General features: G+C 29.3%; 1 pseudogene; it reads right to left on the reverse strand.

Annotated features, from left to right (window-relative positions):
• Positions 1-1,595: 1,595 nt before the first annotated feature.
• LOC149516537 (uncharacterized) lies at positions 1,596-2,493 on the reverse strand (annotated as a pseudogene).
• Positions 2,494-26,680: the final 24,187 nt, after the last annotated feature.

The following is a 26,680-nucleotide window of genomic DNA, read 5'->3' on the forward strand; positions in this document are numbered from 1 at the left end:
AAGGCTCCGTTTATTTTACAAAAAATAACTTTTAAAAAATGATTTTTGCATTTTCATGTATTTGTTTAGTAAAAAATTAATTGGTCAACTTAAAATAATTTTCTGATCAATGAAAAATGAAATCATTTTTTAAAAAATTATCTTACGGATTTGAAAAGGGAAAAATATAAAAAAAAAAGCTGTTTATTAGTAAAACTATTTATCAATACTTTTGAGTATAATTTTATTTATTAATAATATATTAATAAATATTATTATAAATAAATATTATACTAATATATTAATTTTAATAAATAATATTATATTAATAATATACTATTAATATAATATATTAATAAATAATATATTAATAAATAATATAAAGAATAATAAATATTTTTATTTTAAGTAATTGTTATATTAACATAATATTTTAATATTAAATATTATTATTAAAATATTATTATTTTTTAATATTTAATTCTAACAATAAATATTTTCAATATATTTTAATAAAAATAATTTTTAATATTTTAGTAGTTATATTAATATTATTTGAAAAAAATAAAATTTTCAAAAAACAACTAAATAACAAAAAATATTTTTCATTAACTCATCCAAATAATAATTGTTTTTTTCAATTTAAAAAATATAAACATATTTCAAAAATTATTTTTTAAAAATCATTATCTACGAAACAAATGAAGCAATAACTCTTATAAGTATTCTCAAAAATATTCTTTTATTGATTGTATTCTTTATATGTCGGTTACTAGGAATAGCCTCACGAAAGTTTGATAATTTTATTTATATATATTTATATTAATATAAAATTTCTAATTGAATTTAATGTCACTCGTTAAGTGACATCAATTTAATTGGATAAATTGATCAAACCACCAAACAAAATTATTATAAAGTCTTTAAAATTAAAGATATTTATGGCTATTCACTTAAAAATATATATACATATACCCACTCCTTTTTAAAATATTAATTTGAAAATATTATTTTTCATCTACATGGTAGGTGTATCAAATTCTAATATCTTTAAATGCAATTAATTTTTTCAATAAAAAATCCAATTATTCACTAAAGTTTATTGTATTCTTAAGGTTTGAAGTTTATGTTTAAGATTTATTTAATTTTCACAACTTTTGTTCTAACATCATGTATGTAAGTCTTTCTATTTGCATTTTAATTTGTCTTTTTTGTCAATTAAGTTTTTTACTTTGTTAAAATAAAAGGAAAAAAAATGATTTATCAAATTAAAAAATGACGACTCTATTTTAGATAACAATGTAGTTGATGTTGAGAAGACAAACATTATATATTTCTCTCCTCGTTTGAGGAAAAAATATTTATTTCGAAATTAATAGCAAATTATCGAACTTAAAAGGTCAAACATCATAGTCATTCTTCTACTATATATATATATATATATAATGATCCTTATCCTTTACTGTGTCTCACGCCCTGTGCTCAATCCTCATGTTCTCAAATAATGGTAATGTCCAAATGCTCAATCCCAATCCAACTATTGATACCAGGTGGACTAGACAATGTTCCAAAAAAGCTCAGCAATCTGTCCCAAAAATTAATTGATCTGCTCATGATCAAAGGCACGGTTGATTATTCTCCAGATCTCTTAGAATCTGATTCAATCCTTGAATATACCGTTTCTTTTGCTGCTAAAGATAACCCAAGGCCTGTGCCACAAATTTTGGATCCTTATCTTCCCGGCAAAGACCACCTGATTTTGCCCAATTCCCATAACCAGAAATACTAGTGTTCAACCCAGAGCTCAAGTTGTTGTTGGAGTTGGAGTTGGAACACACCTGAGAAAGAACAAAACTGTTCTGGTCCCAATGCTTTTAAATCCTGGATGTAATGCTGTTTCTTTATCATAGTCATTAAATCCTGCCTGCATCCATATATACTCCTCCATGCCATCTATGAGCCAAGGTGGAGCCCCGGACTCACCATACCAGAGCCATATCCGAGCCATCCTTCGTTGTATGGTTGATATAACAGCTTACCTGAAATTACTTTCTTCCAATATTGATGGACTTAAACTGATGACATAAACGAATTCTTTACTTGTGTCTACAATGACTTGGGTTGTCAGGTTCTTGCTAGACAGCTGAAGAATGACACGTTGAACTGGCTTATTGGTTTGGTTGGAGTCTGGATAAAGAATATTTCGGACAAAGGCGCTTGTGTTCAGGATGATCCGTGTGGCTTCATCATTTGACATGTAAAAGAGAGCAAAGAGTCTCCCCGCCGGGGAGCCTTTGGCATTGTATTGTTGATTATGCTTACTTTGAAGCCTTTTGATGCTTCGTGGTTTGCCCATATGGAGATTGTTCCAATGAATATTACCAAAAGAAGCGGGGAAATGATACCAGAACTTGATTAGAGAAAACCATTTTCATCATCCTCGTTGGTGGTGGCGGTTGCGGTGCTAAGGGCGTAGGCAAAGGAGGAGGCTGCCACTAGGATAGCTATTGTCATGCTACGAGATCAAAACGTAACACGATTATATTACCTTAAAATAAAATATTAAAGTAATACAAAGCTTTCTTTTTTAACTATTCTAAAATTCTTTAATAAAATAATTTGTCAAGTAAAATTCATATCTTTAATCCAACTAATGATACATCTCTATATATCCAAATACAAATTATATAAAATACAAAACCATTAATAATATCTCATTGGTCAACATTATCTCTGACGACTAACTAATCTTTTTTATCTTGATTTTTTAGCTTCTCACAAGACTAATCATACTTATAATTTATATCATTTATAAAAGAAAAGAAAATGTGGAATGAGCAAACCATATAGCAAGTATAAGTTCACACATCTTATCAGATCAAATATTATTTTCATATGTACTATATAGATCATTCCAAAAATATTCATCAACTCATAGTATTAAAAATAATTCAAAAATTAGTATTTTGTTAAGCATTCATAAATCATAAATCAATATCAAACATGTCACCAAATCATGAATCAATTTGTAAAAAAAATTCATCATAAATTATCATTATCATTCATTTATTGTTAGTTACGGTCACTATTATAACCAGTGACATTGGTCGTATCGATAATTTTATTCTCATAATCATTGTTAATTATTAGAACTTGCTAGCTAGGATCCTACGCTAACTGCTATAACTCGTTAGCAGGGCCGTATGATTATGTCTATGCTAACTACTATTACTCGTTGTCGTAACGGTTTTGGGATCGTCAGTCGCAAAAAATTTTAAAATCAAGAAAAAACAAAAGGAGTCACCACCAATCTTTTTTAGGGTGTGATTGGCCATCCAAAATTTTATCTTTTTAATAAAACTATAAAAACGAGTTTAAAGTTTATCAAAAGATAAATTTCAATCTACGAAAATCCAAGTTGGGCTTGAGAGTCGGTTACGCATGGGTAAGAATTAGCACCCCAATAACGCCCATAAATTGGTATCATTTAATCATGCGTTATTTTCGTTGTTGGATGAAATAATTTTGATTTGAAATTTAATACTAATTCCCTTCATTTAAAAATATTTTTTTGCTAAAAATCTTTATTTAAAAATATTGAGAAAATCTTTAAGTTAAGGACTTATCTCAAAATTTTCCAACATCTAGGCAGAATTTAAAATAACTCTTTTCACTTGAGATTTAATACAATGTCACTTAAAATGAAAATAACACTCCTTGCAAGAAATAATTGTTAGTGACTCTCCAACATCTAGGTAGAGTATCGAAAATTATTTCCTTTGGAATGTTATTTTTATTTTTATTTTATTTTATGATATCACATTTTTAAAAGTAAGTAAATAAAAAAACATTTTATGCGAAAAAATAAATAATGGTATTATCAGATAGCAAGTAAAAATTAAAGACAGAGAAATGCAAACGAATTCAAACAATAACAAATAAATGCATATAAAATGCTGTGTATGATGGTGAAATACAAATTTAAAAATTAAATTTTTAAATATAATGAAACCACCTTGACTCTCTAACATCTAAGTAAAGCTTAGGTGTGACTATTTATATTTAAGATCCCCATTTACTATTATATCTTTTTATTTATTAATCTCATTATTAATGTGAATTAGGGATTCGTATGAAAAACTTAATGAAATAAAGTTTTTTAAATACCCCATCATCTAGGCGGTATTCGGAAACAAATCATTTCATGGAAGATTTTCACACGTATCCTTAAAGTTTCAGAATAGATTCAGGGCATGGGTAGGTTTTTAAGGTTTGGTGACTTTTTTATAATGATTCAAGAATGTGTCTCAAATTTGAGATTTTCATATTTTTAGATTTTAAAGTTTTGGATTTAAAGGTTTAAGATTTTGGATTTTAGGTCTAAATTTTTTTATCTTTAAAAAAACACGAATATATTTAAAAATCTCCAACATCTAGGTGAACTTTCGGAGCATGTTTGATTTTTATGATTTTTAAAAATTAATTAAACTCTTTCGTATATTTTTTATGAAAACTTATTGTTATTATTGTTAATTTATTATTGTTTTATTATTATTATTATTATTATTATTATTATTATTATTATTATTATTATTATTATCTTTTTTTAATATTTTTTATATAATTTTTCAACATCTAGGCGGAATTATATTTTAAGGTTTGAAGTTTTTTTTCCCTCCAACATCTAGGCAGGAAAAATTAAAAAAAAATATTTTATTCTTGTTTATTATTATTATTATTTTAATATAATTTTCTAACATCTAGGCGAAATTATATTTTAAGGTTTGAAGTTTTTATTCGTTCCAACATCTAGGTAGGAAAAATTTAAAAAAAATATATTTTATTCTTGTTTATTTTTTAGATTATTATTATTATTATTATTATTATTATTATTATTATTATTTTAGCATTTTTAAAATTTTTTAATTATTATCTTAGTTGTTTTCATTTTATTATCATTAAAAGCAATCAAATATTTATTTTAACAAATTTAAAAAAATTATCATGCATTAATATTAAAAATAAAACTCAAAATAACAAAAATAATAATATATAAAAAATTTAAAAATTCAAAAAACATTTAAAAAAAATACCTGAACCAAACCAGCAATACCGGTTCGATCGACGGTTGGTTCAACAATTTGACGGTTCAGATTGGTTCGAACTGGTTCACTGACGGTTCGTCTGGATCGGTTGAAGGTTGGCTGAAGTGGGTCATTGGATCAGTTTGCACGGATTCGGGTCCATACGCGGATCCTCTTTAGCCTAAAACGACGTCGTTTTGGGATTTAGCTTTCTATATAAAACCTATTTTTTTTCTTAGCTCATTTTAACCTTTCTAAAAAAAAAAGTTTTAGAGCTCCAGAGAGAGCTCCAAAGGCTCTGTCGGTGTTTGATTGTCGGCGTCCGTGCTGCATGCTGGTCGTCGTCTAGGTCAGAATCAATAGTTGCTGCCGGTGGTTGTCGATGGCGAAAAAACATAAAAAACTCTCAAACATTCACCTCAATGTGATATTTTTAGATCCGATGTTCGTTTTGTCAGAAATAGCCTCGATCAGCGTAGATCGGGGCTTGAAGCTTTTGATTTTTTTTTTAAAATAAAAAATAAAACTGACGAATTTTTTATTTTTTGCAGATGGCTTGGCACTGGGTTCCTCGCCTATTCGACGATGACTGTGTTTTTTGTTTGTTGCTTTTTTATGAATTTTTTTTTGTGGTTGGTTGTAGGGGGAGGGCATTATTTTGAGATGTTGGGTGATGTCAGGAAAATATGTTTTAGGGCTAAAAGAGCTGCGAGAAGCTGGGACTTTTTTGGGTAAGAGAAAGCTGGGGTTTCTAGGTGTGAAGGCTTTGATAGGGGTCGGTCCTTGGGTAGAACATAGAGGGTTCTTGTGGGGTGCGTAAAGGTTGGGACTTTGAGGGTTGGGGGGTATGCAAGGAACGTTGGGCAAGCTAACCAGTGGAAGAGATCAGTGATGAGGAGAAAGCTAAGGTTTTAAAGGGTTGGGTAACTGGGAGGTGGGTGGAGTAGGTGGTGGTTAGTAAGGGTTCTGGCAGTGCAAGATATGGTCAGGACAAGGTACAATGCTGGTAGTAGGGTGGGTGGTCAGTGGTGTCATGAAAGGCACCACTGCCACCCCAGTCTTCTGTTTTTTTTATTTTTTTTAATTATTATACTTTTATAATAATATAAAAAATATTAATAAACAAAACTTGGAAACAAAGATTAATCTAGTAGATTCAGATAAAATTGGTATCTACAGTTGCCCTTCTTTACACATTATTAAGAATCAAGAATAGGGCAAAGATAACGACATCAATTTTATCCGAAAGCAAATTGTGAATTTTTCAAAAGTTTTTTTTTGTTGTTTTGACCATAAGTCAAGTGGTAAAGAAAACGACCGAGACAATACTGCGAGTCGAGAAGTAAAATGATAAATGAGATAACACTGTGAGTCGATAAGTAAAAAATCGATTGGGATAACACCTTAAGTCAAAAAGCAAGAAAACGATTGGGATAACACTGTGAGTCAAGAAGTAAAGAATCGATCGGGATAACACCGCGAGTCAAAAAGTAAAAAAATGATCGGGACAACACAGTGAGTCAAAAAGTAAAGAATCAACTGAGACAACACCGCAAGTCAAGAAATAAAGAATTGATCGAGACAACACCGCGAATCAAAATTATGCCTGCAGTTCTTAAAGATTATGCTTGGAGGTTTTAGAAATCATGTTCGGAGGTCTTACAAAATTGACTAGGACAACATCACAAGTCAAAAAATAAAGAATCGATTGGGATAATATCGCGAATTAAAATTATGCTCGGAGGTCTTACAAATCGAAGTCTTACAAAATCGATCGGGATAACACCGCAAGTCAAAATTAAAGAATCGATCGAGATAACATCGTAAATCAAAATTATGCCTGGAGATCTTAAAGATTATGCCCAGGTCTTAGAAATCATGCCCGGAGGTTTTACAGAATCGATTAGGACAATACCGCAAGTTAAAAAATAAAGAATCGATCGGGATAATATCGTAAATCAAAATTATACTCGAAGATTTTAAAGATTATGTCTGGAGGTCTTACAAATCATGCCCAGAGGTCTTACAAAATTGATCGGGATAACATCGCGAATCGAAATTATGCCCGGAGGTCTTACAAAATTGACTAAGACAACATTGTAAGTTGAAAAATAAAGAATCGATCGGGATAACATCGTAAATCAAAATTATACCCGGAGGTCTAAGAAATCATGTTCGGAGGTCTTACAAAATTGACTAAGACAACACCGCAAGTCAAAAAATAAAAAATCGATCGAGATAACATCACGAATCAAAATTATGCCCGAAGATTTTATAGAATTGACTGGGACAACACCGCAAGAAAAAAAATAAAGAATCGATCAGGATAACACTGCGAATTAAAATTATGCCCAGAGGTCTTAAAGATTATACCTGAATGTCTTAGTAATCATACCTGAAGGTCTTACAGAATCGATTATGATAACACCGTAAATCAAAATTATGCTCGGAGGTTTTACAAATCATGCTCGAAGGTCTTACAAATCTTAAAATCTTTGAATGGTCCTCCTAATCAGAGGTAATGAAACTTTAAAAATTTTAAAATTTTTTGCCTGGAGGTCTTGAAAGTTATGCCCGGAGGTTTTAAAAATTTCTAAATCTTTGAATGTCCTTGCAATCGGAGGCAATGGAACTTTGAAAATTTAAAAATCTTTTTAAACATGGTTTTTGCCTGATTAGAGATTTTTGAGACTCTAAAGGTCTTGTTTGAAGAAGGTTCCTCCTAAACAAAAGCTTTAAAATCTTGATTGAAATTGGTTCTTCTTAAACAGAGGCTTTGAAATCTTGAAATCTTGATATTGGTTCCTCTTAAACAGAAGCTTTGAAATCTTGATTGAAAATGGTTCCTTTTAAATAGAGGCTTCGAAACTTTAAAACTTGCCCTTTTTTTTTTTGTTTTTGATACTTACAAAGTTGATAAATGCAATCATGATACCAATGTCTATCCTCATCAAACGATATTAATAAAAATGTCGATGTGAATACAAATGTTAATGCAAATGTAAGAATGCGAATACTTGATGCAAATATATTTGACAATGACAATGTTCTTTTCATGTAAATGCCCTTACAAATACCTTTTCTTAGGATGCAGATGCTATGATGCAAATGTAAATTTTTTTTATGGTACGAATGCAAATGTCTTATGCAAATACAAATGCAAGTGATACAAATACGAATGTCTTTCTTGTGATACAGATGCAAGTGATGCAAATGCAAATGTCCCTTTAATGATGCACAAGCAAGTGATGCAACTACGAATATCTATTTTTTTTTTCGTTTGTAGGTTAAATGTTTTTCTCACGATGTAAGTAATGCAAATACAAAAACTCTTTTTACGCCTTTTTTTTTTTTTAAAATCTCTGGTCAAATTTTCAACGTTTCATTTTCACAAAAAAAAATGATCTTAGTGTTATGTACAAAATGCTCAAATAATCTCTAAAATTTTCAAAAGTGATAAAAAAAATTGCCCCACATAAAGTATCTTTGCAATCAAATGAAAAAATTTAAAACTTAAGACTTCAGAATCTTTTGAAAATGACAATTACTATTTGGAATACTTGTGGATGGAAGGTAATTGACAATTCAATTATTTCACTGGTGGGCATATCTCATGGAAAGCTCAATGAAGGTTGCAAAGATTTTTTTTGGGCTTACAAAAAAGATAATTTTCTAAAACACTTTTCTTTTATTAAAAACATGATACTTCAATGTGCATCAAAACTAACCATTATTTTTTGAACAACATTTACAAAGAGGACAAGGTTGGTTTTCTCTTTTTTTTTTTTTTTTTTGAAATGTAAGGTCTTTAATGGGTATTGATTTTTCCAGACTTTTTGCATCAAATTTTAATTTTGGATAAAATCTTGGAACTCTAAAATTTTTTTGGGGCTTCAAGAATGATTTTAACTCTAAACTGCCCTTTTGGGGTTTTCACCTTAGAGCTATATTTTCTATCAACGAAGAACTTCATGAAATCTTACCGAATGCCAACAAATATGTACAAATCTTCAAAGACATTGCTCTTCAATCCAAGTACCCAAATTTGATCAAAATAGACTTTTAAAGGTATGTAATGTAAGCCAAGGTTTAGGGTTATGAAAGAATGGATAAATAGGCTCAAAATATATTATTTAGGATAATTAGGCCAAGGATCCTGAGGAGCATTCTCTAACTTTTTTTTTTTGCTTTTTTTTTATTTGAAACATCTGGCCTTAAATTCAGCAACTTTATGCACCTTTTTTTTTACCTTGAATTCTAATTTTTAAGGTACATATTTTCTTTTTTTTTTGTTTCTTATTATTCTTTCTTTTTTTTTGGATTTTTTTTTTTGGGATTCTAACTGAAGTTTCAAATTCTTATCCCCAAAGTGCAAGTTTTTTTTTCTTCGAAGACATCTAACTTCATCTTTAACTATTTATTTTCTTGAACTCTTGGGAAGCCTTAGTCACTTTTTATCCTAGACTCTCATCTCTGAAGGGCATGTTAGATGCTTTCAATAGCAAACACTTTGATTGAAGTTAGTTTCTTAAAGGTATCCTTATTTTGCTCATAATGTAAAAAAAAAAAAAATGATCTTTCATTAGGGTTTATTTTAGAATAAAAAAAATTCAATAGGCTCAAATAGGTAGCAAGTGAATAATTTTAATATATGAGAAAGATAGAGAAAGATGGTCATTCATCATTTCAAACACGATCATTTAGTTCAAAAAATAAATTATTAAAGAATGAGATAGAAAAGATTTTTTTTCATTTTACATTTTTTATTTTTTTTTTGCTTTATTTTTTTTTTGTGATGCCTTATCTTATTTTCCATTCAATCTTCTAATGACAATCAAGTTGTATAAGATTGATCGCATAATTCAAAAAGGCTCTTTGGGCTTAAATTATTATTTTTTTTTGTGAAAGAAAGAGAAAAATTATAAAGGTATGAAACAAATTATCTAAGGTAAAAAGGGAGTCTGTTTTTAATCAATGTGCCTTACGACATGAAATAAGGGTTACTTAAGAAAAAAGGTTCAAGCACTTTGTGTCTACGGTCATAGCAAAATTTTGACACATATTGAATTACCAATTAAAAATTTAAAAGAGTATATAATTTTTTAAAAAATCAGAATAAATTTTTAAAATTAACATCTTTTGTTCTTTGCCCAAGAAAAGATTATTAGTCTTTTAAAGTATGAATTCAAACTCATATTCCCTGAGAGATTATAGTTGATGAGTCCAGTCACTTGAGTGATGAAAGTATTGAAAAAGGTGTGAGGGTATTTAATGGGCTTTTTCCTAATAGTAATCATAATTTCCTTTAAAAATCCTTCTATCTTTATTACAAAGAAAACTTTTCTTTTTTCTTTCTTTTTTTTATTTTTTTATTTTTTTATCTTATCTTGAAAATTACTTATGTGAGACTTTTCATTCAAACAAATGCATAAAAAAATATTTCATAAAAAAGATCCAAAGCATTCAATTCTTTCAAAGTAAATTAGATAATTTCTAAAGACACCATGCACATATCATACATACACAGTGAAAAGAATTTTAAAAAAATCATCCTATGTTTATTTTTTAGAATTCAAGACCTCTTTTTTCATCTCAACTCCTCACATTTGACAATTGGATGGAGTCAATTTCCATTGATCTATCACCTTTGGAGTCAGAATACCACTCTTAATAATATCTTTAATCTTTTCTTTTAACTATCTATATTTTTCAGTTGAGTGATCGATTGCCCCTATATGATAATCACACTTGTTATTAGGATCATAACTCTTTGCTAATGGATTTGGTGTTATTTTTGGAGGCACATGAGTAAGATACCAACCTTTTATTAGTAAAGGTAAGAGGTGAAAAATAAGGATTAGCAGTTTCTTTTAATTATTTCTTGGTCTCTTTTGACTTTTTATTGGTCGGATGGTAGGTTTAAATGCAAGGACAAGATCATGAATGGTCATTTGAGGATGAAAATTTGCTAGAAAGCCTAAATGCTGGCTTGGTTGGCAAAGATATGGGTTATGAGAGATATTACCTATGACAAGGTGATGAGGTTGATGAAAAGGATATGGATTGTAGGGGATGAAGCTATTGGGTAAATGCCCCTCCATTGTGATTACTTACACTTTTCTTTTATTATTTTTTGATGTACTTTTAACATCTGTCGTATCTTTTAACTTAATCATACCATTCTTGATTGTATTTTCTATAATCTTACTAGAAATCACCATGTCAGAAAAGCTTTTGGAGACATTCCCGATCATTTTTTCATAATAAAGAGTATTCAAGGAATTGATAAATAAAATAGTAATTGTTTTCTCTGACAAGGGTGGTTGGACTTAGGTTGCTATGTCTCTCCATCTGTATGCATGTTCTTTAAAAGTTTTAGTTGACTTTTTTTTTTCATGTTTTGTAAGGACAACTTGTCTGGTGTCATATCTTCAACGTGCTTGTATTGTGCTAGAAAGGCTCTAGCCAAATCATTCAAAGAGCAAATCTTATTTTGATTCAACTGAACGTACCATCTTACTATAAATCTAGTGAGACTATCTTGAAAGTAATGGATTAACAACTTAACATCATGAGTGTGACTTATCATCTTTCGACAGTACACGGTGATGTGTGTTAAAGGGTATTTCATTCCATTATACTTTTTGAAATCTGGGGCTTTGAATTTTGATAGAATAATAAGATTAGGCACTAGACTAAGTTCATTGGCATCGACATTCTCGTATACATTATGGCTTTCAATTGCTTTCAATTTCCCTTCCAATAGGTCCTAAATCTGACACCTTTTTCAATCTCTTCAATTTCTTAAGATCACCTACATTAGACATAGTAATGGAGTTGTAGAGAGTGTGTCCGGGACTGACATTTATAAGAACTGAAAGTAATTTGGCAGAAATGCTAGTATAAGGTTGATGAGTTATTGGAGATGCTTGCGACATATGAAGGTCTTGAACATATGTGAACCCAGCTAGATATAATGATGTCTCAATAGTTATTTCCTCCATTGTCTTGTGTGTTTCAACAATTCCTTTTTATTTTGTCAACTCTGCTAACACCTATTTTAATCTTGCTAACTGTTTGTCCACATTTTGTTGCATTCTTATAACTGTTCCTTTGATCTATCCTTAGGTCTTTTCTACTCTGTCCATTCGATTTGCATTTTTATTTTTTATGATTCTGAAACTGAGTCGAGTACTATAAGTGTGCAGACTTAACTGATCTCATTTCCTAGAATAGCTATCATTGAACCTTTTATTAATTATCGAAGTCAGAAATGCATGACATGAATTTTATTATAAAAAATCTTTTAGCTTTGACGGTTTAACAAAAGCATATTCATAATCATCATCTTTTGTCCTTAGCTAGCATTAAAAACAATGAATTCAAATAGATGATGGATGATCTGTAAGTCAAATTTTATTATTATTAAGGGAAACTTAAGTTTCATCCTATATTCTTGTTGGATTATCTAAAGACATTTTTTTCTCTTCAAAAATTCAGTGAAAGTATATTCATAACCATCACTCTTTTTCACTGGCTCCAATTATTAAAAGTAGACAAAGATATCAATTCATAAAAAATTTTGATCAAAAAAAATTTCCATTCATTGCCAAAAGTATCAAGTTTACACATCATGAACCATTCTAGGGTTGGGGCCAAAACGTGCTAGACCTACTCTTACTCCCCTTATCTCACCTAAGAAATCCAAAAATAGTTGACTATGATTGCTGGAAAAGACAACCTTTTGCTTTAAAAGCATTTTATTCATCATCTTGGCCAACCTTACTGTTGCCTACAGCACTAACTACTATCTTAGTATGGATCAATGAAAGGTTCTCATGAACAATTGGGTTAATTTTGGTGTTAAAACTCAGATATCTGACTTTCATCAATCTCTGCACTCTATGTTTCAAAGCTGTGCTGTTTTATAGAAAATGACCCACGACACCAAAATGATATTCACATCGGGCATTTGGGTCATACTATTTGGGGAAAGGTGATTTATGAGGTTTAGTAGGGATAAAGGTAATAAGGTAGTTCTCTAGGAGCAATAGGTATAACTTTGTGTAAGACATAGGTATTAGATCAATAGGGGTTTTTCTTTTAGTTTTGCCAAAGTTTTTTTTGCCTTATGGTTGATTTACTTTGTTGAAAAGATGATGGTATAGTTGCTCTTGAGGTGAATTAAAAAATGCTGAGTCGAAGATTGGGCTACGAAAGTGGTGATAGGATAGCATACTGAACAAGCAATTGTGAAATATGAGGTTGTGAAAGTGGATTCAGATGTGAAATTCTTGAAGGTTGCATAAAATTTAAGTGCCTAATCCTAGGTGCTTGGAAAGAAGGTTGGAAGTGGTCACAAGAAGGATTTAGGTGCGTGTTTAGACTCGAGATAGTTGGTGATGGTTGTTTGAAGCCAGGTGACTCTTTCTTGGAAATCAAACTTTTAAGCTCAGTTATTCGCGTGGCTAGTTCACCCATTATTCTCTTGTGTTCGCCCAAACTTTGGTCACTATTCAAATCACCCAATGCCTTAGTCTGTTTTGAAAAAGTACTAAAACTAACAGGAGCTGATTGATCTTGACTTGATGAAAGTAATAACGATCCTTGAAGAGGAACAAACTCAACTCCACCACTACCTTTAACCATTTCTATCAATTGAGCCATATGTTGTTTCATCTCCCAAAGCTCGAGCCATAATTTCTCTTGATTCAACTCTAAAGCACTAATCCTTGCTTCTAATTGATTTTTCATTTTTGCCATTCTAATTTCTACCAAGACAGACATTTTATTCCGGGACTTAGACCAAAAATTTTATATTATGACCTTTATTGGATGAATGCCACAAAAATAATTTTTAACTTATATGGCACACATAGCATGTTCATGAATATGACAATAATGACTAATAAATGCCATAAAATGCACATATGCTTAAGACAATGAATTTTTATATGTACAAGACCCAAATGATAAAATTTTGTCGACCTTGAATATGTATACAAGGAATGTAATGTTAGAGATGATGTGATATGAGATGCAATGCATGTTCTATAAAACCCTACCATTCATGAGTCCATATACATGAAATGTTATATGAGTCATGAAATATATGCCCATAATTAATGCAACATACTTGTATGAAATGCATAAACCTATCCGGTGTACATTATATTTCTACACGAAATGCAATGTTTATGTTATGTTAACCTAATGAACTAACACTACTTTCAAATATGTAATGAAATGGAGTGTACACATTACCTACTAAGATGCGTATGGAAGGCATGTATCATTTATCAACATGTGCATGACATGGGATACATGTACTATACATTGACATGGATAAGATGCAATGCATGTATTATCTTATTATCATAAGAATGGGATGGGGTACATTGAAAATCAAATAAAAATGTGAAAGATGAAACAATATTCGAAGAAAGAAAAATTTTTTGAAAAGGAAAAACAATTTTTTTCACACAAAATAACTAGGGCTTGAAAATTAATCTTTATTTGGCCAATAAACAAAGAATTTAAGAAAAACCTTTAATCTTTAAAAATGCTCTTTGCCCCTTTTTTTTTGCTTGTTGGATAATGCTAAAAATAATTCATTCTATTCTAAAATATTTTATGAAAGCGTAAATTTTGGATAACTACCAAAGGAATGAAATACATGTCAAAAGGGGAAAAAAAAACCTTCAAGAAAATGCTTTTCTCTTATTTCTATAAAAGGGCAATGCTCTATCGAAGGCCAGTCCCCTAAGGTTCATTATATGCTTAGTGAGAATTTTTCCATCTAAAGGTTCCCAAATTGTTCCTCACTAGTGTTCACACTGGACTAGTAAGGCACCTCAATCCTCACCCATTACAAGTTACGAACGAAAAGGGTTCAATTTGAGTGGAAGTGTTTTGCTAGCAAATGCGGAGGTTATTACCTCACGAGAGCGTAACTACTTCACTTCCTCCTAAAAAGGACGGAGCTCGGGTATAGAGCTCATATATGTAAATGCATATGCAAAGTGTGTGCAGAGTAAAGTATTAATCAAAATACCATAAATAAATCATAAACACATAATCAAAATAAAGTAATAAATAACATATAATTTATTTTATTTATTAACTTGTATGCATATATATTTTGAAAAATTAAAATAAAGAGAATTAAATTAAATATCAGATAAAACCAATTAAATCCAATAATTATTAATAGCGCATAATTAAAATTCTGGCCTGACTCTCGAAGTCTCCCTAGCGGAGTCGCCAAGCTGTTATAACAGTTTTATGACTACTAGACGTAAAGAATTTTAAAATTGAGAAAGAACGAGATGAGTCGCCACCAATATTTTTTAGGGTATTATTGCCCATTCAAAAGTTTATCGTTTTAATAAAACTATAAAAGTCGATTTAAAGTTTATCAAAAGATAAATTTTGATCTACAAAAAATCAAGTTGAGCTCGGGAGTTAGTTACGCTTGGAAAAAGATTAACACCCCCACAATGCCCATAAATTGGTACCATTTAATCATGCGTTATTTTTGTTATTAGATAAAATAATTTCTATTTGAAATTTAATACTAATTCTTTTAATTTAAAAATATTTTTTTGCTAAAATTCTTTATTTAGAAATATTGAAAAAATCTTTAAGTTAAAAAATTATCTCAAACTTTTTCAACATCTAGGCAGAATTTAAAATAATTCTTTTCATTTGAGATTTAATACAATCTCACGTAAAATGAAAATAACACTCCTTGCAAGAAATGATTGTTGGTGACTCTCCAACATCTAAGTAGAGTACTAAAAATTATTTCCTTTGGAATGTTATTTTTATTTTATTTTATTTTATTTTATGATATCACAATTTTAAAAGTAAGTAAATAAAAAAACATTTTGTGTGAAAAAATAAATAATGATATTATCAGGTAGCAAGTAAAAATTAAAAATAGAGAAATGCAAACGAATGCAAACAATAACAAATAAATGCATGTAGACCAATAGATGCTGTGTATGATGATGAAATACAAATTTAAAAATTAGATTCTTAAATATAATAAGACCATCTTGACTCTTCAACATCTAGGCAGAGCCTATATGCGATTGTTTATATTTAAGATCCCTATTTACTATTATATCTTTTTATTTATTAATCCTATTATTAATGTGAATTAGGGATTCGTATGAAAAACTTAATAAAATAAAGTTTATTAAATATCCCATTATCTAGGCAGCATTCGAGAACAAATCAGTTCATATAAAATTTTCACACGTATCCTTAAAGTTTCAGAATAGATTCAGGGCATGGGTAGGTTTTTAAGGTTTAGTGACTTTTTGATGATGATTCAAGAATGCGTATCAAATTTGAGATTTTCAAAATTTTGGATTTTAAGGTTTTGGATTTAAGAGTTTAGGATTTTGGATTTTAGGGTTTAGATTTTTTTATCTTTAAAAAAACGCGAACATCTCTAAAAATCTCCAATATTTAGGCGGACTTTCGAAATAATTTTGATTTTTATCATTTTTTAAAATTAATTAAACTTTTTCGTATATATTTTTTGAAAACTTATTGTTATTATTGTTAATTTATTATTATTATTATTATTATTATTATTATTATTATCTTTTTTTAATTTTTTTTATATAATTCCCTAACATCTGGGTGAAATTATATTTTAAGGTTTGAAGTTTTTATTCCCTCCAACATCTAAGTAGGAAAAATAAATAAAAAAATTATTTTATTCTTGTTATTATTTTTTAGATTATTATTATTATAGCATTTTTAATATTTCTTAATTATTATCTTCATTGTTTTCATTTTATTATCATTAAAAGCAATCAAATATTTATTTTAACAAATTTTAAAAAATTATCATGCATGAATATTAAAAATAAACTTAAAATAACAAAAATAATAATATATAAAAAATTAAAAAAATTAAAAAAAATACCTAAACCAGACTTGTCAACGCTGGTTCAATCTGCAGTTGGTTCAGCGGTTCGACAGTTTAGATTGGTTCGAATCGGTTCCCTGACGATTTGTTTAAGCTAGTTGAAGGTTGGTTGAAGAGGCTAGCTGGGTCGGTTTATGCAGATCTCTAGTTGGATCCAGGTCAACGCGTGGATCCTTCTTAGCCTAAAACGACGTCGTTTTGGGCTTTAGATTTCTATGTAAAACTCATTTTTTTAGCTCATTTTAGCCTTTCTAAAAAAAAAAGTTTCAGAGCTCCAAGGGCTCTATCGACGTTTGGTAGTCGTCGTGCCGGTCGTCGCTTGTGTCACTGCCGGCAGTCACTGTCGATGGTCAAAAAATACAAAAAACTTATAAACGTTCACCTCAATATTTTTAGATCCAGTGTCTGTTTGGCTAGAAACAATCTCGATCGACGTAGATCGGGGCTTGAAGCTTTTGATTTTCTCTTTCTTTTAAAAAAAAAAAAAACAAAACTGACAAATTTTTTTATTTTTTGTATATGGCTTGGCACTACGTTCCTCGCCGATTAGGCGAGGATTGTGTTTTTTGTTTATTTGTTTTTTATGAATTTTTTTTTGTGGTTGGTTGTAGGGGGAAGGGATTATTTTGGGATGTTGGGTGATGTCAGGAGAATGTGTTTTGGGGTTAAAAGCACTGTGAGAAGGTGAGACTTTTTTGGGTAAGGGAGAGCTGGGGTTTTTGGTGTGAGGGCTTTGATAGGGGTCGATCCTTGGGTAGAACACAAAGGGGTCTCATGGGGTGCGTAGAGGTTGGGACTTTAAGGGTTGGGGGGTATGCAAGGAACTTTGGATAAGTTGACCGATGGGAGAGATCTATGATGGGGAAGAAGTTGAGGTTTTAAGGGATTGTGTAACTAGGAGGTGGGTGAAGTAAGTGGTGGTTAGTGAGGGTTCTGGCAATGCAAGGTATGGTCGGGATAAGGTATGGTGCTAGTAGTAAGGTGGCAAGCCAGTGGGGTGGGTGTCTAGTGGTGCTGTGCAAGGCACCATTGCCACCCCAGTTTTCTATTTTTTTCGTTATATTTTTTATTGTTTTTATTTTGTTTTTTTAAAATTATTATATTTTTATAATAATATAAAAAATATTAATAAACGAAACTTGAAAACAAAGATTAATTTAGTAGACCTGGACAAAATTCGGTATCTACTCTCGTTAGCTAGGGTCGTAGAATTAATTCTTGTGTCGACAATCTCACTTTTCAGGGATGTAAAAATATAACTATCATAATATCATTCTTTAAATATAAATAATTTTCTCATTTCATTCATAAGCATGATCCATCATTTATATAGAGAAACACAAAATAATCATATGCTTAATCCTATTTTCATACATAAAAAATAATAAAATAAAACATTCATTCATTTAGAAACATATATATATATATATACATAGATTAAAAACAAACAAAATGTATGAGATTTTGTTTACCTCATTCTTATTCCATCACTTAGTTTTTCCCCCTAAATAATTAATGGCCTATTCAAGATAATTGCAATATAACAGTAATTAATCAACCCATTTGAGACCACTTATACCAAAACAATTAAGTTAAACAAGAATTAACTCAAGTAACTAATTCTAGTAGCCTGTACTACTTTCACTAAAATGACCATATCTCAAGATATCCAACTCAAAATTAAAATCATTTTAATGCGTTAAAAACTAAACTCGATAAGCTTTCTAATCATATATGGCTTATCTCGCGATTCCATGTGGATTAATTATAATAAGTTTTGAAATCCACATCATATATTACTGCCAGATAGCCTATATACCTTCTAATAAAAATTACGTATTTATTCATAAAAAACTCCAAATTCAATTCTACTTGTTTCATTGGAAAGTAGACTTAATAAGCATATATGGCTTAATCTGTAAATCCTTATATAAAAATTAAGAGGAATTTCGTAATTACTCCCTACAGCTGCTACTAGGCAGCCTACACATCTTCAAGCAAATATTAAACTACTATTCATAGAAAACTCAGAATTGACTTTCGTTTATTTCATTAGAAAATAAATTCAGCAAGCTTTCCAATGATATATAATAATAATAGCAGTATTTAATCCTTTAATACATAATATTACCTTAATCCATCACTACAAATACTAGGGTTCATATGAAATAAAAACTTTCCTTTCTATTCCCATCAAATTTTTGTTTCCTATTTTATAATAATAAAATCACATTATTAACTTTTTCAACTCTTAATTAGACCCTAATTAAAGTCTAAATTATTTGCCTAAACTAATCTTGAAGAAGGATAATGAAAACCCTAAAATTTTAGGGTTTCTCGATTATAAATTTTACCTCAAAACTTAACAATTAACACTCCAAAATTGAAGGAAATTATTTAGTCACCTCTGACAAATAATTCTCCTTATAGATTTTGTTGTTACCCTTCACTTGAAATCTTTCGATTTGTCTTTTTTGTATAAGAAACAGAGGAGAAATATGTTTGTGTTTTTCTTTTGATTAGTCATCGAAAGTTGTAAAATAAGTTAACCCTATTAAAAAGTTTTGGGTTATTTATCAATAGGTCCTCTGCATTTTTTATTTTTTTTAAAAAGTCTTTTCATTTATAAAAATACTTAAAAATAGTCCTCTTTTTTTTTACGGGTATTACATTCTCCCTAACTTATAAAAAGTTTTGTCCTTAAAACTTGATTTACCTTCATTTTTGAATAATTGAGGATGTTGTTTCTTCATATCATCTTTCATTTTCCAAGTTGCTTCTCTTAGTGTATGATTGCTTTATTGAACTTTTATAAAAAGAATAGTTCTGTACCTCAAGACCTGTTCTTTCTGATCAATTATTCAGATAGGATATTCTAAGTATGTTAAATTTTTTCAAACTTCTAAAGGTTTATACTCTACCACATGACTTGTGTCAGAGACATATTTTCAACATGGACACATGAAAAACATTATGCACACCAAATAGCTGAGGTGGCAAGACTATCTTATATGCAACTTCTCTCACATTATTGAGAATTTCAAATGATCCTATATAACATGGGCTTAACTTTCTTCACTTCCCAAACTGCATAACACCTTTTATTGGTGACATATTTAAAAAGACAGTTTCCTTGGCAAAATTCCAACCCCATTCTCTTCATGTCTACCCAACTCTTTTAATGATCTTGTACTGTTTTAAGTCTCTCCTTAATCACCTTGATTTTTTTCACAGTCAGTTGCACCATTTTTGGCCCTAAAAGTTTTCTTTCCTAACATTAGCCCACCATAAAGAGAATCTACATTTCATATCATACAAGGCTTTAAAAGGAGTCAACCCAATGCTAGATTGATAACTGTTATTAGAAGCAAACTCTATTAAAGGTAAGTAATCATCTTAACTACCTTTTAGATCAATCACACATACTTGAAGCATATCTTCTAAAAATTGATTTGTTCTCTCCATTTGCCTATCCGTCTAAAGGTGAAAGGTTATACTCAATTTCAAATTTGTCCTCATAGCTCACTGCAAGCTTACCTAAAATTTAAAGACAAATCTAAAATCTCTATCTAACATAATACTCACTAGAACTCCATACAATCGAATAATTTCATCCATATACAATTGTGCTAATTTATCTAGTGGAGTAGTCGACTAGATAGGTAAAAAATGAGCTAATTTAGTAAGCCTATCAATAACTACCCACACTACATTTTTCCCTTTCGATGACCTAGGTAATCCCATCACAAAATCCATAGAGATGTCCTCTCACTTTCATTTTGGTATCTCCAAAATTTGCAATAACTCTGATGGTCTTTGGTGTTGGCCTTAACTTGCTGACACACTAGACATTAGGACATAAACTGAGCTATTTCATGTTTCATGTTATTCTACCAAAAACTGACTTTTAGATCCCTATACATCTTAGTGCCTCCAAGATGTATAGTGAATCGAGACCTATGTGCTTCTTTCAAGATCTTTTGTTTTAGCTCAAATTCATTTGGTACACATAATCTATTCCCAAAGCGTAATGTGCCATCCTCGTAAAGCTTAAACTCTAGTCGCAAATCATTTTGCACATCTTCATTGATTCTGTACAATTCACTATCTTTTTTTTATGTCAATTTTATCTTTTCGATCAAAGTTGGTTGAGCCAACAAACTAGCCATAACAACCCCATTTCCCTGTATAATCACCTTAATTTACTGTGCATCAAGTTCTTCCAATAATTTTGGTTACGAAGTAATCAAAGCAGCCATACTCTCAATGGACTTTCTACTAAAAGCATCAGTGACTACATTGGCTTTGCCTAGATGATAATTAATGGTCAAATCATAATCTTTGATTAGTTCTAACAATCTCTTCAATCTCATGTTCAACTTGTTTTGCGTGAATAGATACTTTAAACTCTTGTGATTTATCTAAATTACACAAGGCTCTTCATACAAATAATGTCTCCAAATTTTCAAAGCAAACATAATGGCAGCCAACTCCAAATCATGAGTCAGATAATTCTGTTTGTAGGATTTTAATTGCCTAGAAGCATAAGTAATTACCCTATCATTTTGCATTAACAACAACCTAACCCCTTATTGGAAGCATCACTATAAATGGTAAAACTGTCAATATTAAAAGGTAGGGTAAGGACAGGTGCTGACACCAATCAATGCTTTAACTCTTCAAAACTTTATTCACATTTTTTAGTCCATTCAAATTTCACTCACTTTTAAGTTAAACGAGTCAACGGCACATAAATTTGAGAAAACCCCTTAACAAATTTTCTATAATAACTTGCCAAGCCTATAAAACTTCTTACTTTTGTCACATTTATCGAGCGAGGCCAATTCACCACTGTCTCAATCTTTTTCAGATAAACTAAAATCTCATTTTTAGAAATAGCATGGTCGAGAAAAGCAACACTTGTTAACTAAAATTCACATTTGTTAAACTTTGCAATGAGTTGTTTATCCTGTAAAGTTTGTAGTACAATCCTCAAATGTTTCTCATGTTCCCTATGACTCTTAGAATAAATTAGAATATCATCAATAAAAACAACAATAAACTGATCCAGATATTGCTTAAAGATTCTATTTATCAAGTTCATAAATGCAATAGGTGCATTTGTTAATCCAAAAGGCATAACCAAAAATTCATAATGGCCATACCTAATTCAAAAAGCAGTCTTGGGTACATCACCTACCTTAATCTTCAACTGATGATATCTAGATCGTAAATCAATCTTTGAAAAGACTTTTGATTTTTGTATCTAATCAAACAAGTCATCAATTCGAGGAAGAAGATATTTGTTCTTCACAGTTACTTTATTTAATTCCTTATAGTTAATGCATAAGCGCAAACTCCTATCATTTATTTTTTACCTACGTTTCCTCTTACAGTCTTCTAGTAATTACTCTGATCACCCTCAAACCTTAAGCATTTCTTATCATTTTTTTCTTGCTCATATATTTTCATGTCTGACTCAATCTTCAATCCTCGCTATAACATATCTTTGTAACTATCAACTATGTAAAAAGACAAATAAGACTGAAACTTGGCTTTAACCTATGCTCGAATTATATCACCTTATTCTTATCTGAGTCAATGATGTGGGTGCAAAAATGTCCCAACTTGTTAAACTTGTTGGCATACTCCAACACAGACATATCATGTTTTTGCTGTAATTGCAGAAACTCATTCTACTTCTCTACTTTTATTGACTCTGAAAAATATTGATCATAAAAAATTTCTTTAAACTTGCCACAAGTCAGAGCCTTGCCTGAATCTTCAAATGTGGGATTTATAGTATCCCACCAGTACTCAGCATTTTCCTTTAGTTGAATGACACGCAAGCTTAACTTTAAATCGTAAAAAATTTATATCACCTTAACGAGTTTTTCCAACTCTTTAACCAAAGCTTCTATAACCAAAGGATCAGGTTCGCCTTCAAACTGAGTGGGTTAACCTTTGAAATCATTCATAAATTATCTCACATTGTTGTAGATTTTTTTGTGTCTACTGCTATTGTTGTATCAAATTAAACACCACCACTTGACACACCCAGTTAAATCATCTTGCGTCACAGGAGCATTAGGAGCATTTCCAATATTAATTTGCTCATCTCGAACATTGGTGGTTTCAGAATCATCCCTTATTTTGTCAGTTCATTTTCTTTGACTTACAAAGTCTGTCAATGTCTCATTTCTATCACTCATTCTCACCTGAATTAGTATCAACAAATATAGTTCATAAATGATCAAAATGAAATAATCAAATCTTATTAGCATAAATGCTAAAAATACTTAAGTTTTACACTAACTATAACTCGATTCTTTCCTTTCTCAAATTTTAAACCTTGGTTCTAATACCACTTTATGTCACGCTTCGAGACCAAGACATAATACGACCAAATTACCTTAAAGTAAAATCCTAAAGTAATACGAAGCCTTCTTTCTTAACTATTTTAAAATTTTTTAATAAAATAATCTACCAAGTAAAATTCATATCTTTAATCCAACTAATGAAACATCTTTACATATCCAAATACAAACTATATAAAATACAAAACCATTAATAATATCTCATTGGCCAACATTATTTCTGATGACTAAGTAATTTTTTTCATTTTGATCTTTTAGCTTCTTACAAGACTAATCATACTTATCATTCATATTATCTGTAAAATAAAAGAAAATGTGGAATGGGCAAACCATAGCTCAACAAGTATAGGCTCACACACCTTATCGGATCAAATATTATTTTCATACGTACTATATAGATCATTCCAAAAATATTCATCAACTCATAATGTAAAAAATAATTCAAAAATCAACATTCTATCAAGCATTCATAAATCATAAATCAATATTAAACATGTCACCAAATCATGGATCAATTTGTAAAAAAAATTCATCATAAATATCATTATCATTCATTTATCGTTAGTTATGGTCACTGTTAAAACCCATGATATTGGTCGTATCGACAATTTCATTCTCATCATCATTGCTAACTATTATAACTTGCTAGCCAAGGCTTTACGCTAACTGCTATAACTTGTTAGCAGGGTCGTATAATCATGTCTATGCTAACTACTATTACCCATTAGCTAGAGCTGTAGAATTAGTTCTGGTGTCGATAATTTCACTTTTTAGAGATGTAAAAATGTAGATATCATAAAATCATTCTTTAAACATAAATTATTTTTTTATTTCATTCATAAGCACGATCCATCGTTTATATAAAGAAACACAAAATAATCATATGCTTGATCTTATTTTCATACATTGAAAATAATGAAATAAAACATTCATATATTTAGAAACATACATATATATATATAGATTCAAAAATAAGCAAAGTATGTGAAATTCTATTTACCTCATTCTTATTCCACCATTTAGTTTTTTCCCCCAAAAAAGTAATGGCCTATTCAAGATAATTTTAATATAACAGTAACTAATCAACCCATTTGAGGCCACTTTTACCAAAACAATTAAGTTAAACAATAATTAACTTAAGTAACTAATTTTAGTGGCCTGTGTTATTTTTACTAAAATGACCATATCTCAAAATATCTAACTCAAAATTAAAATCTTTTTAATGCATTAGAAACTAGACTCGATAAGCTTTCTAACCATATATGACCCATCTTGTGATTCCTTGTTGATTAATTATAATAATTTTTGAAATCCACTTTATATATTGCTGCCAAATAACCTATATACCTTCTAATGAAAATTACGTATTTATTCATAGGAAGCTCCAAATTTAATTTCGCTTATTTTGTTCAAAAATAGACTCAATAAGCTTTTCAAACATATATGGCTTAATCTGTAAATCTTTGTATAAAAATTAAGAAGAATTTCGTAATTCCTTCATGCTGCTGTTACTAGGTAGCTTGCACATCCATAAGCAAATATTAAATTACTCATCATAGAAAACTCAGAATTAGCTTTTGTTTATTTCATTGGGAAGTAAATTCAGCAAGCTTTCCAATGATATATAATAATAGCAGTATTTAATCTTTTAATATAAAATATTACTTTAATCCATCATTGCAAACACCAAGATTCATATCAGGGTTCATATGAAATAAAAATTTTCCTTTATATTCCCATCAAATTTCTGTTTCTTATATCTACAGCAATAAAATCATATTACCAACTTTCTCAACATTTAATTAGACCATTATTTGTTCAAACTAATCTTGAAGAGGGATAATGAAAACCCTAAAATTTTAAGATTTTTCGATTACAAATTACACCTCAAAACTTAACAATTAATACTTCAAAATTGAAGAAAATTATTTACTCATCTATGATAGATAATTTTCCTTGCAGATTTTGTTATTACCTTTCACTTGGAATCCTTCAATTTGTCTTTTTTGTATAAGAAACATAGAAGAAATAAGCTTGTATTTTTTTTTCCTTAGTCATCGACCAAAACTGTAAAATAAGTTAACCCTATCAAAAAAATTAGGTTATTTATCAATAGATCCTCTACATTTCTTATTCTTTATTAAAGAGTTCCTTCACTTATAAAAATACTTAAAATAGTCTTTTTTTAACAAGTATTACAGGTATGGAAAGGCTGTAGTGCTCCTACATGAAGGGGGTGCATAAAATAGATGTAACTAGTTTTTTATCCATGCAAATGCACTTAATTTTTATATTTAAGATAATATTTAATTTAATTCATTAAAAATTTATATAGAATTTTTATATATTCAAAATTTTGTTTTTACCACTAAATATTTGTATTTTCTTTCTTTTTTATTTTTACATTAAATTTATATATTTAATGTTAAAATCTTTAATTTAATTTTTAATTTTATAAATTAAAAATTTAAAATAAAAAAATAATTTATCAACAAAAATTTTCAATAACTTTTTACCTCCATTTTAATTTAAAAAAGTATATTAATAAATATTTAAATATTGAAAATTTTAATTAAATTCACTTAATAAATTTGATTGTTTAATTAATAAAAAAGAGAAATTTGCTATATAAAAAGATTTACACAAAATTCAAATGTAGTAAGTATTTATAGATCCCAAGAAACTATAAAAAAAATTGATAATTAAGATAAAATGTAACTGAAATTTAATAATGAAGTCGATCAAAAAAATAGAAGAATTTTAAATTGAAGATAAAAATTGATTTAGGAAGTCAAATTGGAAAAAGTTCATTAGATTCTAAAGCATTTCTCAATCCTTTAAACATTTATCTTCTCCACGTGTACATGCATCTATGATTAGAAATTTCCATTTATTAAAAAAATTGATAAGAAAACTTCAATATAAAATTTTTATCACCGTAATAGAATAGAGTTTAAAGTAATAGCAATAGAATTTATATATATTAACAAAAAATTACATGAAAATCAAGAAATGAAAACCTTTTAAAATTTAAATCAGGTACTCAATGAAACAAAAAAAATGCTTTTTTTTTTTTTAATGAAAGCATCCATTATTTATTTATTTTGATCATCTAAATCATCGCAAAAAGAAAATAAGAATAGGGAAAGTTAAGGGAGGAAATAGAATTTTGAAAAAAAAACCTTAATGAAAAAGTACTTTTAGATGAAGAGTTTGAAGCAATCAGGAATGGAAGAGGTAAAGAAAAGAGTTTTAGATAAAATAGAATAGCAAAAATATATTATATTTTCAAT

Source organism: Durio zibethinus, chromosome 10 (genome assembly GCF_047325235.1).
Source record: "Durio zibethinus cultivar Kanyao isolate XHJ-2024 chromosome 10, ASM4732523v1, whole genome shotgun sequence".
Classification (NCBI taxonomy): domain Eukaryota; kingdom Viridiplantae; phylum Streptophyta; class Magnoliopsida; order Malvales; family Malvaceae; genus Durio; species Durio zibethinus.